We start from the raw sequence: 17,626 nt of genomic DNA on the forward strand, positions 1-17,626 counted from the left end.
TCCCAGCCAGGGAAATGTTGCAAGGAAATACAAATAAAAAACTGAAGCAAAACTTAGCATAGGGAGACAAATAATATTAACGATTAAAGCAACATGAGTATTTTTAACAGAGAAATGCTCTGTAGGGTTTTACCTTTCCTGTTAGAAGATAAGCCCTGTGACAGCAGTGAGAGAGGCAGAGTTCCATGCAGTACAGTACAGTAGCACTATAGGGAAGCCCAACCAGAGAGGACCTCAGTATACATATGAATGCTATGTCCACCAATTTGTCACTTTTCTTTTTTCATCAGAAATGATTGCTTATGTGTACCTTCCTGTGTGTGTAAAATATTACTGTTCTCAGGATTTTTATTAATAGATTTCAGATTTAAAAAATGTTTTCTTGCTAAACGCTATATATCAAATCAAATTACAACAGGTTACCTTACAGTGAAATGCTTAATTACAAGCCCTTAACAATGATGTTTTAAGAAAATACCTTTAAAAAAGTAAGATGTAAAAATAACAAATAATTAAAGAACAGCAGTAAAATAACAAAAGCGGGTCTATATACAGGGGGTACCGGTACAGAGTCAATGAGCGGGGGCACCGGCGGCGTGGTAATTTTCAATTGGCTCATTCATCCCCCTCCTCTCCCCTGTAACTATTCCCCATGTGTTCTCAGTTTTTAGGTATATTTTTTTAGGTAATATGTAGGTAGAGTTATTAAAGGGACTAGATAATAGCAGAGAGTAGCAGCAGCGTAGAAGAGGAGGGGGGCAATTCAAATAGTCTGGGTGGCCATTTGATTAGATATTCAGGAGTCTTATGGTTTGGGGGTAGAAGCTGTTTAGAAGCCTATTGGACCTAGACTTGGCACTCCGGTCAGCGTGGCAGATGTGTTGTTACCTACCCTTACCACCTGTGGGCGGCCCGTCAGGAAGTCCAGGATCCAGTTGCAGAGGTAGGTGTTTAGTCCCAGGGTCCTTAGCATATTGATGAGCTTTGAGGGCACTATGATGTTGAATGCTGAGCTGTAGTCAATGAACAGCATTCTCACATAGGTGTTCCTTTTGTCCAGGTGGGAAAGGGTAGTGTGGAGTGCAATAGAGATTGCATCATCTGTGGATCTGTTGGGGTGGTATGCAAAATGAAGTGTGTCTATGGTTTCTGAGAGTGGGTCTAGGGTTTATGTGCTTCCTTATGTAGTCTGCATTGGTTTGCAAGCCCTGCCACGTCCAACGAACATCAGAGCCGGTGTAGTACGATTCGATTTTAATCCTGTATTGATGCTTTGCCTGCTTGATTGTTCGTCGGAGGGCATAACGGGATTTCTTATAAGCTTCCGGGTTAGAGTCCCGCTCCTTGAAAGCGGCAGCTCTACCCTTTAGCTCAGTGCGAATGTTTCCTGTAGTCCATGGCTTCTGGTTAGGTATGTACGTACAGTCACTGTGGGGACGATGTCATCGATACACTTATTGATGAAGCCAGTGACTGATGTGGTGCACTCCTCAATGCCATCGGAAGAATCACAGAACATATTCCAGTCTCTGCTAGCAAAACAGTTCTGTAGTTTAGCAACTGCTTCATCTGACCACTTTTGTGTAGACTGAGTCATTGATGCTTCCTGCTTGAATTTTTTACTTGTGAGCAGTAATCAGGAGGATATAATTATGGTCAGATTTGCCAAATGGAGGGCAAAGGAGAGCTTTGTATGCATCTCTGGGTGTGGAGTAAAGGTGGTCCAGAGGTTTTAACATGCTGATAGAAATGAGGTAAAACTGATTTAAGTTTCCCTGCATTAAGGTCCCCGGCTACTAGGAGAGCCGCCTCTGGATGAGCGTTTTCCTGTTTGCATATGGCAGTATACAGCTCATTGAGTGTGGTTTTAGTGCCAGCATTGGTCTGTGGTGGTATGTAGACAGCTACAAAAAATACAGATTATAACTCTCTTGGTAGATAGTGTGGTCAACAGCTTATCATGAGATACTTTACCTCAGGCGAGCAAAACCTTGAGACTTCCATCGATATTGTGCACCAGCTGTAGTTTATAAATATACACGGGCCACCGTCCTGTGTCTTACCAGAGGCTGCTGTTCTATCGTGCCGATAGAGTGTGTGTTATTAATGTCGTCGTTCAGCGACGTCTCGGTGAAACAGAAGATATTACACTTTTTAATGTCCCATTCGTAGGATATACAGTACATGCTTTCAGTTTTTCCCATTTATTTCCCAGCGATTGAACGTTGGCTAACAGTGCGGATGGCAAAGGCAGATTAGCCACTCGTCGCCTGATCCTCACAAGGCACCCCGATCTCTTTCAGTGAAGTCTTAGTTTCTTTCTCCAGCGAATGACAGGGATGAGGGCCTGTTCGGGTGTTTGGAGTATATCCTTCCCGTCCGACTCATTAAATAAAAATGGTTTGTCCAATTCTAGGTGAGAAGCTCTTTTCGGTCATAAGAGACGGTAGCAGCAACATTATGTACAAAATAGGTTACAAATAACGCGAAAAAACAAACAAAATAGCACGGTTGGTTAAGAGTCAATAAAACAGCAGCCATCCTCTCCGGCGCCATCTTCTTCAATTCATTGTTTAGCTGGAATGAATGTTCATATGCTGCGTATTTGACTCCGATATGTGATTTTCTCACCTAACTATCTTAAGATGAGTGCACTAACTGTAAATCGTTCTCAATAAGAGGATCTGCTAAATGACTAAAGTGTCAAATGTAAATGTTTTACATACAGATCTCATATTACTGTATTTAATTATTGTCATCTAGCGGAACTTGTTGTTGTGTGTCTAACCCATTTCTCCCCATTACCCAGTAGGCACTGGGAGACTTTAGGGAATACTGGGTAGGCTACCTGAGGATGTCTGTGAAGGAAATATGGGAAGGTGATCATTGAAGGAGCTCTGTGAAGGAAATATGGGAAGGAGATCTGAGTAGGAGATATGCTAAGGAGAAGCAGCTCTCTCTCTGTGAAGGTCATTGGAAACATGATGAGCTGACCTGGCTGGCTGCTGACACATTTAGACATGGCATACAGTTTAGAGTCCTCACTTCACTCTCCCCCCTTTACCCCTTCCTCTACCCCTCTGTCTGTTTCTCTGGGGAGAGGGTAATAGATGGCTTTGTCTCGGGGCTTTGGTGACCATGCTGAGTGTATGTGTATCCATATCAAAGAGAAGACAAGTTATTCCATCGCACACAAATGAGTTTGGATTAAAATAGATTTTGGTTTGATTTATCTCCTTTACTTTTCTTATAAATCTCACTATCCAGCCTAAGACTCGACAGTGTTTGCAAAATAATTAATGAAAGTATGAACAGAATTGATGTTCTAAGTTCTTATGTACAATGTCTTATTCGAAGATATGGCAAGATAAGCACATATCCGAGCATCCAAAGTTCAGAGCACTTTCTCAAAGGGTATGAGTGTGTACAGACATAATCTTTGAGAACAAAAATGGAACCTATTTCACACAGCTTTTAATGAGAGGATGTGATCTTTGTTTGTAAAGATGAATCAGGTTCTCTCTCTAGTTTTAGGGTTTATCTAAGTCCACTTCTGACAATGGGTGATGATGGTAAATGGAGTAGGCTCCAAGTTATCAGACAGTGAAGTGAGACAAAACAAAATGAGTCTGAAGCCTCCGTGGCCATTCACAGGCAGAGTACAGCGAAACTAATTCAATGAATACCCTGATTATCTGCTCAAATTAAGAGCATTAATTATCATTACCTCGTGGCTGTCACTAGCATTGGCATCAGAGACGGAGTATGCTGCTATGCGATGGCAATATATCTCCAAGACATAGGTGTCACGACTTCCACCGAAGTTGGCTCTCCTGCCTGTTCGGGCGGTGCTCGGCGGTCGTCGTCACCGTCCTACTAGCCACTACCGATCCCTTTTTCGTTTGTCTATTGGTTTTGTCTTATTAGTTTCACCTGTGTGTATTTTAGTTTAATTAACGTCCTTATATGTAGTAGGTTGTCCCGCCCTTGTTTTGTGCGTGATTGTTTTTGTATTCATGTCATTTGGTGGAGTGCTTGTGTTTTATTCTCCGGTCTATTTTTGATCCTGTGTTGGATTATTCACCCTGTGTGTTGGGTTGACCGTGTTTTTTGTGCGCCGGAGAATAAACTGTCAAATATCTGAAACCTGCTCTCTGCGCCGGATTCCACCCACCTTGATAAAATGTGACAGAAGGATAGTTTCTGAAATACTTAGATGACTTTCTTACGTTATGAATTGGTTTCTAAATGATTTTGACTCATGATTTCTTGTCTACAGTAAAAAACCAGCAAGCAGTGGCGGTAGCCTAGACCAGCTGGACCAGAACTCAGGAGGGTAAATGACAAACGAATAAGTTGTTTTGCCGTCAATATAGCTATCTAGCAATATAAGCTCTCTTTGTACACGAGGCAGCGTTGTTCAGTACAGAAGAATTTGGTGTGTCACGCCCTGGTCGAAGTATTTTGTGTTTATCTTCATTTATTTGGTCAGGCCAGGGTGTGACATGGGTTTTGTTTGTGGTGTGTATGTAGTGGGATTGTAGCTTAGTGGGGTGTTCTAGGTAAGTCTATGGCTGTCTGAAGTGGTTCTCAATCAGAGGCAGGTGTTTATCGTTGTCTCTGATTGGGAACCATGTTTAGGCAGCCATATTCTTTGGTTGTGTTGTGGGTGATTGTCCTTACTGTGTGTTAGTTTGCACCAGTTTAGGCTGTTTTGGTTTTCATTACGTTTATTGTTTTGTTGAGTTTGTGTTTTGATTTGTGTTACGTTGTTTTATTAAACATGGATCGCAATTTTCACGCTGCATTTTGGTCCGACTCTCCTTCACCATGAGAAAACCGTTACATGGTGATTGATTTGTCCATAACGGTGTTTGCTAGTACCACTACTACTAAACTAACGAAGCTATCCAAGTGGCTAGCTGTGTTTGCTATACATAAAATGTATCATAGTCCAACATTATAGCTAGTTAGCTAACTAGCCAAGCTAGCCTCAGTGCCTCTTATTCAGAGCAAAACTGGATAAATGTTTTGAGATGATGGTGGAGAGTAATAACACATTCAAAACAACTGGGAACTTGAAAATCTCACTTCCAACGTCAGTGCATTCAGTTTGAACAGTCATCCAACTCGGAATTTCAAATCAGAAACTGTGGCATCTTTCTAGACCTCCGACTTTCTGACTTGAAGATCACCGATGTCATGATTTGACCTCGTTCAACCAGCAAGGGGGACATTTCTGATTTTCCGAGATCTGACTAGCATGTTGTAGCTGGCTAGCTAACGTGTGTCTGTGAAATGTCTCACATGCTACACCATGCTGCTACATTAGGAATACAGACGGTACACAATGATTACCCATGAATGTGAAATAGCATTTTCGTCTTTTCTCTCACAGACAATACCACTTGGATACAAAGAAGTTGATGACTCTCAAGAGGAGATGTGAAAGGTCCCATAAGAACAATCTCCCCTTGTATCGAAGTTACTCCGAACACCTCACTGCACCACCCAAACAAACTATGTGCAAGTATTCCTTTTGTAGAACTGTAGTATTTATTATAAGCGTAAACTCACATCCGTCTCCAGAGCAAATATATTTTGTATTGACTACAAGCTACTTATTTGCTATATTAACAGACTAATCTCCTGTTTTATTAAAACATGTTTACTTGCCAACAAATGATCGTTTAAACGATAAACCTACTCCCTGCATCATTTGTTTTAGCCATAAGACTAAAGCTAGTTTATCCAAATACATGTAACTCTTGTAAAACATTTGACAAAACTCCATTATATACATATCTACTGTACAAGAGCAAGCAATATCTATATCACAATGCAGTTGTGAGCATACTAGGCATTCTATATTATACTACAACATCACTCTAATTGAATATGGATGTTGTGTTGGTTGAATGTTCCAGGCAGGTTCTTTAATTTAGATTTCAAGCCTTGAATGAACTATCAACTAAGCCTCCATAATATAGAGAAAACTATAGCAGATGTTGTAGCCAAATCAAATCACATTTATTCATATAGCCCTTCTTACATCAGCTGATATCTCAAAGTGCTGTACAAAAACCCAGCCTAAAACCCCAAACAGCAAGCAATGCAGGTGTAGTAGCATGATGGCTAGGAAAACTCCCTAGAAAGGCTAAAACCTAGGACGGAACCTAGAGAGGAACCAGGCTATGAGGGGTGGCCAGTCCTCTTCTGGCTGTGCCGGGTGGAGATTATAACAGAACATAGCCTCGATGTTCAAATGTTCATAAATTACCAGCATGGTCAAATAATAATAATCACAGTTGTTGTCGAGGGTGCAACAAGTCAGCACCTCAGGAGTAAATGTCAGTTGGCTTTTCATAGCTGATCATTAAGAGTATCTCTACCGCTCCTGTTGTCTCTAGAGAGTTGAAAACAGCAGGTCTGGGACAGGTAGCACGTCCGGTGAACAGGTCAGGATTCCATAGCCGCAGGCAGAACAGTTAGAACTGGAGCAGCAGCACGACCAGGTGGACTGCGGACAGCAAGGAGTCATCATGCAAGGTAGTCCTGAGGCATGATCCTAGGACTCAGGTCTTCCGAGAGAGAGAAAGAGAGGAAGAGAGAATTAGAGAGAACATACTTAAATTCACACAGGACACCGGATAGACAGGAGAAGTACTCCTGATATAACAGACCGACCCTAGCCCCCCGACACACAAACTACTGCAGCATAAATACTGGAGGCTGAGACAGGAGGGGTCAGGAGACACTGTGGCCCCATCCGATGATACCCCCGGACAGGGCCAAACAGGCAGGATATAACCCCACCCACTTTGCCAAAGCACAGCCCCCACACCACTAGAGGGATATCTTCAACCACCAACTTACCATCCGGAGACAAGGCCGAGTATAGCCCACAAAGATCTCCGCCACGGCACAACCCAAGGGGGGGCGCCAACCCGGACAGGAATGTTATCTTGTAAAGTTACAAATCACATCACCAGATAGCAGCTGGCTATTTACATTGATATGCTTTGGAATGTCTAGCCAGCATATTATGAAAGCTAGCTAGATTTGATTTAGATAAACAAATGTAGATAGCTAGGTAATGTTCGCTACCTTACCTCAGCTTGTCCTTTTTTCTGCTACACTCTATGTACAAATGTATGTGAACACACCTTCAAATTAGTGGATTCGGCTATTTCAGCCACACCCGTTGCTGACAGCGTTATAAAATTGAGCACACAGCCATGCAATATCTATAGACAAACGTTTGCAGTAGAATGGCCTAACTGAAGAGTTCTGTGAATTTCAAAGTGGCACAATCACAAGATGCCACCTTTCCAACAAGTCAGTTAGTCACATTTCTGCCCTGCTAGAGCTGCCCCAGTCAACTGTAAGTGCTGTTATTGTGAAGTGGAAGGTCTAGGAGCAACAATGGCTCAGCTGTGACGTGGGAGGCAACACAAGCTCACAGAACGGGACCACTGAGTGCATGTAAGAATTGTCTGTCCTCAGTTGCAACACTCACTACCAGGTTCAAAACTGCCTCTGGAACAATGTCAGCACAAAAACTGTTAGTCGGGAGATTCCTGAAATGGGTTTCCATGGCAGCAGCCACACATAAGCCTAAGATCACCATGCCCAATGCCAAGTGTCGGCTGGAATGGTGTAAAGCTCTCCACCATTGGACTCTGGATCAGTGGAAACACATTCACTGGAGTGAATCATACTTCATCATCTGGCAGTCCAACGGACAAATCTGGGTTTGGTAGATGCCCGGTGAATGATACCTGCACGAATGCATAGCGCCAACTGTAAAGTTTGGTGGAGGAGAAATACTGGTCTGGGGCTGTATTTCATGGTTTGGGCTAGGCCCCTTAGTTCCAGTGAAAGGACATCTTAACGCAACAGCATACATTGACATTGTAGACGATTCCGTGCCTCCAGCTTTGTGGGAACAGTTTGGGGAAGGCCCTTTCCTGTTTCAGCATGACAATTCACCTATGCACAAAGCGAGGTCGGTACAGAAATGATTTGTCAAGATCGGTGTGGATGAACTTGACTGGCCTGCACAGAGCCCTGAAATCAACCTCATCGAACACCTTTTGGATGAACTGGAATGTCGAATCAGGTCTAATCACCCAACATCAGTGCCTGACCTCACAACTGATCTTATGGCTGAATGGAAGCAAGTCCCCACAGCAATGTTCCAACATTACTCTGTGGTCCAACTCATCCCAAACCATCTCAAGTGGGATGAGGTCAGATGATTGTGGAGACCAGGTCATCTGACGCAGCACTCCATCACTCTCCTTCTTTCCTTCTTGGTCAAATAGTCCTGACACAGGCTGGATGTGTGATGGGTCATTGTCCTGTGGAAAAACAAATGAGAATTCCACTAACCGCAAACCAGATGGGATGGCGTATCACTGGAGAATGCTGTGGTAGCCATGCTGGTTAAGTGTGCCTTGAATTCAAAATAAATCACAGACAGTGTCACCAGCAAAGCACCCCCACACCATCACACATCCTCCTCCATGCTTCACGGTGGGAACCACACTTGCGGAGATCATCCGTTCACCTACTCTGCGTCTCACAAAGACACGGTGGTATGAACCAAAAATCTCACATTTGGACTCATCAGACCAAAGGACACATTTCCACCGTTCTAATGTCCATTGCTTGTGTTTCTTGGCCCAAGCAAGTCTCTTCTTCTTATTGGTGTCCTTTAGTAGTGGTTTCTTTGCAGCAATTCGTCCACGAAGGCCGGATTCATGCAGTCTCCTCTGAACAGTTGATGTTGAGATGTGTCTGTTACTTGAACTCTGTGAAGCATTTATTTGGGCTGCAATCTGAGGTGCAGTTAACTCTAATGAACTTATCCTCTGCAGCAGAGGTAACTCTGGGTCTTCCTTTCCTGTGGCGGTCCTCATGAGAGCCAGTTTCATCATTGTGCTGGATGGTTTTTGTGATTGCACTTGAAAGTGCATTCAAAGTCCATGACATTTTCCGGATTGATTGACCTTCATGCCTTAAAGTAATGATGGACTGTCACTTCTCTTTGGTTATTTGAGCTGTTCTTGCCATAATATGGACTTGGTCTTTTACCAAACCCTACTTTGTCACAACACAACTGATTGGCTCAAACGCATTAATAAGGAAAGAAATTCCACAAATTAACTTTTAACAAGGCACACCTTTTAATTGAAATGCATTACAGGTGACTAACCCATGAAGCTGGTTGAGAGAATACCAAGAGTGTGCGAAGCTGTAATCAAGGCAAAGGGTTGCTACTTTGAAGAATCTCAAATATAAAATATATGTGGATTTGTTTAACACATTTTTGGTTACTACATGATTCTATAAGTGTTATTTAATAGTTTTGATGTCTTCACTATTATTCTACAATGTAGAAAATAGTCAACAATTATTAAGAAAAACCCTGGAATGAGTCTATGTGTCCAACCTTTTGACTGGTACTCTATATATATTTTATTTGTATTTTTTTGGTATTATTATTTTAAAAAAAAGGTTTTTACAGCTTTTCTGTTCCATATACATACATTTACATATTACATTTTACTTTTAAATGTTATTAAAAGTCTTGAAACATTTTTCTCAGAAAGTCTTTTAAATACCTTCAAATAACCTATAATTTTAGTTCTCAGAACGTTAATAAAACCTCCCATGAAAACTTTCAGGGAACCATAGTAAAACGTTCTCAGAACATCTCTGCAGCGTAAAAATTCCCAGGCAGAACTTTCACTTCTGTTCTCAGAACGTTTAAACAACTTTCAGATTTACCATTCAGGAAACTTATGTTCCCAATAGGGAAACCAAAAATGTACGTTTCCACAACTTCCAAAGAACCAAATGTTCTAGCTGGGCACTGTAAAGGCACAAACAGCTGGCATTCTCCACCACTGTTGTCAGGGCCAAGAGACCAGACTTCCCTTCCTGACAATACAAAGAGGGCTAAAGAAAGACACAGACACACACACAGGAGGGACGCAGGCAGTGTTGGGAAACAGAGGGGTTGTGGGGAAAATGCATGCAGCCTGGCACTGCCAGCAGCGGGTTGACGGGGCCAAGCCTCAGGGACAACCTGCCACTGACAATGTCACCTTTAGGTTAGATAACACAAAGGAATGGCCCCTCTACCCCCTCCCTGCCTCCCACCTCTCTCTCTCCCTCCTGCCCTCTCTACCTTTCTCCTCTCTCTCCCTCTCTCTGGCCCCACCAATTTGGCCTCTCTATCAGAGCGGGCTCAGAGCAGTGACAGACGCGAAGGCCGTTTTTTAAGCGTAGTCGAAGCGACGAGATGAATGAATGGAGGGTCTAGATTAATGAAGTGATTTCAGGACTGTCCATATTACTGACAGATTCCTTAAACTACCCACACAGTCTCCTTTAACTTGACAGATGGGCCGGCAGTGTGCTTGGCCAGTATCGTGGTTATCTGCTCAGGGAAATGAGTGATAAGGACGGCTCTATAATCCGTCTATACACCCATCTCATCTCCCACACCGGCAAGGCCCCATCTTAGAATCTCACAAGGCCTCCATTTTACATATTTTACACCCCCTATCATCTCTTTCTATTACATCAACTGGATAGGGTAGATGGATGACTGTTTTGGGCCTTGGCTATACAGTAAGTGCTGGTTAAGGGTTTACAGGTGAAGAGCAGTGCATATCAATCTCTATATAATTTTCTCATAACACATTATTTACAGTATACTGTGTATTTGTACACAGTGTATATTTGTTGGAGGTATACATACATGTACTGTACTGTACAATTAGCAGGCCAGAGCTCCAGTGGGAGAGAGAGCTGAGAGTGGAGCTGGGCCTGGCTTCCCCTGGGGCAGAGGAGTAACTGATCTCCCCAGCCTGCTCTGAGCTGTGGGGCCCTGCTCAGCCAGGGGACCAGGGAACGTGCTTAGTTTGATGACATTGGGTGACAGCCAGTAATGACACACAACCAATTAAACATATCTTCCTCTGTCATCTATCCATCCCCTGTTCCCCTCTGTCCTGCTCTTTATCCAACTCTCTCTCTGGCTTTCACTCAGTGTTGCTAAAATCATGTTTTTGGGGATACCCCCCAGTTCCTGGCTCCTACCAAAGTGTGTTCCCTCTCTCCTAAGCCAAATAGGGTTCCTACTGTAAGTTAAGCCAAACCATTTTCAATTAGTGCAGGATGTCACTGAAAAAAGTTATTTAATGGACATAAATGTAATCTGTTAGCTACATTGAGAAAACCATGGAGTATAAATGAATACAATAAAGCATAGTATCCAATATTACACTGACTCTGTCCTTAATGTGTATGATTCACTGAGTGACTTCTCCAGGACTCCAAAATGTCTATTTAGATGAACTCAGCTCAATGTGATGAAGCTCATTGAGTGGTGGTATCCTAGTGGGCTGGGGTTATCCTCCAGTGGGTTCATGCTAGCCAAGCAGACCTAATTGGAGAGTTGGGAGTTAGTGTGTGTTACTGTGGGAGCCTGGTAGACCGTATCTGACTGCACTCCCTGTTTACTGCATTGCAGGAGAAAGACTCATGTGTGTGTGTGTGTGTGTGTGTGTGTGTGTGTGTGTGTGTGTGTGTGTGTGTGTGTGTGTGTGTGTGTGTGTGTGTGTGTGTGTGTGTGTGTGTGTGTGTGTGTGTGTGTGTGTGTGTGTGTGTGTGTGTGATTGTGTTTGTGTTTGTATGTGCTTGCTTGTTTGCGTGCGACTCATCCCTTCCCTCCCAACTGAGTGGAAACACGCCTCTCAGCGTGAGCTTCTTATCCCACCGAGACCATACACGTCAATTCACTTCCACTTTATGAAACATTACAGATTTACGTCTCCCTAAAGCTTATTTACTGGGTTGATAAAGTAACAAAGGAGTGAGTAGACAAAGTGACAGCATGGATTTCTGCTCCCACCTCTCTCTCTCTCTCTCTCTCTCTCTCTCTCTCTCTCTCTCTCTCTCTCTCTCTCTCTCTCTCTCTCTCTCTCTCTCTCTCTCTCTCTCAATCTCTCTCTCCCATCTCTCTCTCTCTCCTATCACCCCGTCTCTGTACCCGTCTCAGTGGATAAGAGACCCCTAAAAAACCTATGGAATCAAAGTGACATGGAGACAGGGTAGCTAACTCAGGCCCTAGGATTTGGGGTTACACTATTCCTTGTGTGCCTTAGTCATTATATATGTTTGGAAGTGGTTCTAGCTTTATTGGTGTAGAGTTTGGGTGTCTAGAAGGGTAGTGTTTGGGTGTCTAGAAGGGTAGTGTTTGGGTGATTAGAAGGGTAGTGTTTGGTTGATTAGAAGGGTAGTGTTTGGATATCTACAAGTGTAGTGTTTGGGTGATTAGAAGGGTAGTGTTTGGGTGATTAGAAGGGTAGTGTTTGGATATCTACAAGTGTAGTGTTTGGGTGATTAGAAGGGTAGTGTTTGGGTGTCTAGAAGGGTAGTGTTTGGATATCTAGAAGTGTAGTGTTTGGGTGTCTAGAAGGGTAGTGTTTGGATATCTACAAGTGTAGTGTTTGGGTGTCTAGAAGGGTAGTGTTTGGGTGTCTAGAAGGGTAGTGTTTGGGTGTCTAGAAGGGTAGTGTTTGGGTGATTAGAAGGGTAGTGTTTGGGTGATTAGAAGGGTAGTGTTTGGATATCTACAAGTGTAGTGTTTGGGTGATTAGAAGGGTAGTGTTTGGATATCTACAAGTGTAGTGTTTGGATATCTAGAAGTGTAGTGTTTGGGTGTCTAGAAGGGTAGTGTTTGGATGTCTAGAAGTGTAGTGTTTGGGTGTCTAGAAGGGTAGTGTTTGGATATCTACAAGTGTAGTGTTTGGGTGTCTAGAATGGTAGTGTTTGGGTGTCTAGAAGGGTAGTGTTTGGATATCTACAAGTGTAGTGTTTGGGTGTCTAGAAGGGTAGTGTTTGGGTATCTAGAAGGGTAGTGTTTGGGTGTCTATAAGGGTAGTGTTTGGATATCTACAAGTGTAGTGTTTGGGTGTCTAGAAGGGTAGTGTTTGGGTGTCTATAAGGGTAGTGTTTGGATATCTACAAGGGTAGTGTTTGGGTGATTAGAAGGGTAGTATTTGGATATCTACAAGTGTAGTGTTTGGGTGTCTAGAAGGGTAGTGTTTGGATATCTACAAATGTAGTGTTTGGGTGTCTAGAAGGGTAGTGTTTGGATATCTACAAGTGTAGTGTTTGGGTGATTAGAAGGGTAGTGTTTGGATATCTACAAGTGTAGTGTTTGGGTGTCTAGAAGGGTAGTGTTTGGATATCTACAAGTGTAGTGTTTGGGTGTCTAGAAGGGTAGTGTTTGGGTATCTAGAAGGGTAGTGTTTGGGTGTCTATAAGGGTAGTGTTTGGATATCTACAAGGGTAGTGTTTGGGTGTCTAGAAGGGTAGTGTTTGGATATCTACAAGTGTAGTGTTTGGGTGTCTAGAAGGGTAGTGTTTGGATATCTACAAGTGTAGTGTTTGGGTGTCTAGAAGGGTAGTGTTTGGGTGTCTAGAAGGGTAGTGTTTGGATATCTAGAAGTGTAGTGTTTGGGTGTCTAGAAGGGTAGTGTTTGGATATCTACAAGTGTAGTGTTTGGGTGTCTAGAAGGGTAGTGTTTGGATATCTACAAGTGTAGTGTTTGGGTGTCTAGAAGGGTAGTGTTTGGGTGTCTAGAAGGGTAGTGTTTGGATATCTAGAAGGGTAGTGTTTGGATATCTACAAGTGTAGTGTTTGGGTGTCTAGAAGGGTAGTGTTTGGATATCTACAAGTGTAGTGTTTGGGTGTCTAGAAGGGTAGTGTTTGGGTGTCTAGAAGGGTAGTGTTTGGATATCTAGAAGGGTAGTGTTTGGATATCTACAAGTGTAGTGTTTGGGTGATTAGAAGGGTAGTGTTTGGATATCTAGAAGGGTATGTGTTTGGGTGTCTAGAAGGGTAGTGTTTGGGTGTCTAGAAGGGTAGTGTTTGGATATCTACAAGTGTAGTGTTTGGGTGTCTAGAAGGGTAGTGTTTGGGTGTCTAGAAGGGTAGTGTTTGGATATCTAGAAGGGTAGTGTTTGGGTGTCTAGAAGGGTAGTGTTTGGGTGTCTAGAAGGGTAGTGTTTGGATATCCTAGAAGGGTAGTGTTTGGATATCTACAAGTGTAGTGTTTGGGTGATTAGAAGGGTAGTGTTTGGGTGTCTAGAAGGGTAGTGTTTGGGTATCTAGAAGGGTAGTGTTTGGGTGTCTAGAAGGGTAGTGTTTGGATATCTAGAAGGGTAGTGTTTGGATATCTACAAGTGTAGTGTTTGGATATCTAGAAGTGTAGTGTTTGGGTGATTAGAAGGGTAGTGTTTGGGTGTCTAGAAGGGTAGTGTTTGGGTGATTAGAAGGGTAGTGTTTGGGTGTCTAGAAGGGTAGTGTTTGGATATCTAGAAGGGTAGTGTTTGGGTGTCTAGAAGGGTAGTGTTTGGGTGATTAGAAAGGTAGTGTTTGGGTGTCTAGAAAGGTAGTGTTTGGGTGTCTAGAAAGGTAGTGTTTGGGTGTCTAGAAAGGTAGTGTTTGGGTGTCTATAAGTTTAGTGTTTGGTTATGTATTAACATGTATATTTGGGGGTATATGCAACCCTGTCTTCAACGTCCTGGGTAGTGTTTGGGTCTGTAGTAGCATGTACAGTTGAGGTCGGAAGTTTACATACACTTAGGTTGGAGTCATTATAACTTGTTTTTCAATCACTCCACAAATTTCTTGTTACCAAACTATAGTTCTGGCAAGTCACTTAGGACATCTACTTTGTGCATGACACATGTCATTTTTCCAACAATCGTTGACGGACAGATTAATTCACTTATCATTCACTATATCACAATTCCAGTGGGTCAGAAATGTACATACACTAAGTCGACTGTGCCTTTACACAGCTTGGAAAATTCCAGAAAATTATGTCAAGGCTTTAGAAGCTACTGATAGGCTAATTGACATCATTTGAGACAATTGGAGATGTACCTGTGAATGCATTTCAATGCCGACCTTCAAACTCGGTGCCTCTTTGCTTGACATCATCGGAAAATCTAAAGAAATCAGCCAAGACCTCCACAAGTCTGGTTCATCATTGTGAGCAATTTCCAAACACCTTAAGGTACCACGATCACTTGTACAAACAATAGTACGCAAGTATAAACACCATGGGACCACGCAGCCTTCATAAAAGTTCTGTATCCTACAGATGAACGTACTTTGGTACGAAAAGTGCAAATCAATCCCAGAACAACAGCAAAGGACATGTGAAGATGCTGGAGGAAACAGGTACAAAAGTGTCTATATCCACAGTAAAACAAGTCCTATAACCTGAAAGGCCGCTCAGCAAGGAAGAAGCCACTGCTTCGAAACCGCCATAAAAGGTTTGCAACTGCATATGGGGACAAAGATCGTACTTTTTGGAGAAATGTCCTCTGGTCTGATGAAACAAAAGTAGAACTGTTTGGCCATAATGACCATCATTATGTTTGGAGGAAAAAGAGGGAGACTCGCAAACCGAAGAACACCATCCCAACCGTGAAGCACAGGGGTGGCCGCATCATGTTGTGGGGGTGCTTTGCTGCAGGAGGGACTGCACTTCACAAAATAGATGGAATCATGAGGCAAGAAAATGATGTGGATATATTGAAGCAACATCTCAAGACATCAGTCAGGAAGTTAAAGCTTGGTCGCAAATGGATCTTCCAACTGGACAATGACCCCAAGCATACTTCCAAAGTTGTGGCAAAATGGCTTAAGGACAACAAAGTCAAGGTATTGGAGTGACCATCACAAAGCCCTGACCTTAATCCAATAGACATTTTGGGTCAGAACTGAAAAAGTGTTTTCGAGCAAGGAGGCCTGTATACCTGACTCAGTTACACCAGCTCTGTCAGGAGGAATGGGCCAAAAGTCACCCAACTTATTGGGGAAACTTGTGTAAGGCTACCTGAAACGTTTCACCCAGGTTAAACAATTTAAAGGCAATGCTACCAAATACTAATTGAGTGTATGTAAACTTCTCACCCACTGGGAATGTGATGAAAGAAATAAAAGCTGAAATAAATCATTCTCTCTACTATTATTCTGACATTTCACATTCTTAAAATAAAGTGGTAGTCCAAACTGACCTAAGACAAGGAATATTTGCTCAGATTAAATGTTAGGAATTGTGAAAAACTGAGTTTAAATGTATTTATCTAAGGTGTATGTAAACCTCCGACTTCAACTTGCTATGCAAGAGGGATGAAGGGAGTGAGAGAGGGACCATTAACATTCTGGTGTGTCCGGGGGGAAGCTGCTGAAGGTCCGGAATCAGTCAAGCTGTTCTTTTCATGCCTGGGTGATTGGGCACGGCAGTGGGCCCTTGTCTGGGACCTGATGTTGAATACGGACAGTGACAGGCATGCGCAGCCAGCAACACCAAAAAAAGTAATTCAGCATAAAAATTAATAACGGCATTCAGCCCCCCGATCACAACCACCCTGTGTTCCTGCCATCCCTCCAATAACTTCCTCACACGCCTCTCCTCTCAGCCTACCTCCCTCGCTCCGTCCCTCCTTCCCTCCTCACTCCGCGGCTTCCGATTATTCACTATGTCCGGGGTCATCAGTCTTTTGCAGATTTTTCCCCCTCTCTTTCGTGTTCTCTTCCCTCTTCCCACTGATCACTCTGGGAGTCAAAGGACGTGCAGAAGGACAGGACACACGAGCGGTTAAAGTGGTGACTAAAAGAAGTGAAATCAAAAACCAAAACCACATTCAGATTATCGATGATCTTTTTTATACTAAACATAAAAGGGATGCATACTGTACAGTACGTGTGCACATCTTTTTCAAACACAGAAACACACACATTACTGTATTCTCACTCACACACACACTCTCAACCTACTCACACACTCTCGGGGCTATTTCGGTCTCCTGTGAAAGTTTTGAAAACTCAGCTGGCCCCTCTAGCCCATATCCTTCTGCCTCTGCACACACACACACACACACACACACACACACACACACACACACACACACACACACACACACACACACACACACACACACACACACACACACACACACACACACACACACACACACACACACACACACACACACACACACACACACACACGGCAGCTACTGTATATTACAGGCCGGCTGACAGGCCCCTTTCCTTTTATAGATGCCCCCAGTGTAACCAGCCCAGAAAAGGGAAGATGAGATGGGACAGCCACCGTGTCACATTCTCTCATACACCTGCTCAAACACACACACACACACACACACACACACACACACACACACACACACACACACACACACACACACACACACACACACACACACACACACACACACACACACACACACACACACACACACACGTATTCCCAACTTATACTCACGCACATTTAAAGACACTGGACACCCGCACACACTCACTACGAAAGAGATCTCTTCAAGTCTCTTCAAGAGATGTTCCCATAGCAATATTATGAATCTTTGATCTACACAGAGCTGAGATGTGCAGTTCTGCTGGCTATTGCTAAGCTAAATGTTTCCTGTCTGAGACACTGGACACCTGCATGGGTCGTTCCGATTTCAGTAGAAATTGTGCACCAATATTAAAATGTAAAAGCCTGTT

At 43.1% G+C, this 17,626-nt stretch overlaps 2 long non-coding RNA genes across 2 annotated transcripts in view; one reads left to right on the forward strand and one right to left on the reverse strand.

The window, feature by feature from the left end:
• The window catches only part of LOC124031911, a 55,297-nt gene extending 49,182 nt beyond the window's left edge, over positions 1–6,115 (forward strand). Inside the window, exon 4 of the long non-coding RNA XR_006838182.1 lies at positions 5,399–6,115. This is a non-coding gene — a long non-coding RNA (uncharacterized LOC124031911). The remainder of the gene's footprint in view (positions 1–5,398) is intronic.
• A 407-nt stretch (positions 6,116–6,522) lies between these two features.
• On the reverse strand, positions 6,523–17,045 carry LOC124021896. Its single transcript, XR_006836326.1, has 3 exons — positions 16,884–17,045; positions 16,527–16,712; positions 6,523–6,581 (listed from the first exon to the last, which is right to left on the reverse strand). It is a non-coding gene; the product is annotated as an uncharacterized LOC124021896 (long non-coding RNA).
• Between the last annotated feature and the right edge of the window lie 581 nt (positions 17,046–17,626).

Source organism: Oncorhynchus gorbuscha, linkage group LG03 (genome assembly GCF_021184085.1).
Source record: "Oncorhynchus gorbuscha isolate QuinsamMale2020 ecotype Even-year linkage group LG03, OgorEven_v1.0, whole genome shotgun sequence".
Lineage (NCBI taxonomy): Eukaryota > Metazoa > Chordata > Actinopteri > Salmoniformes > Salmonidae > Oncorhynchus > Oncorhynchus gorbuscha.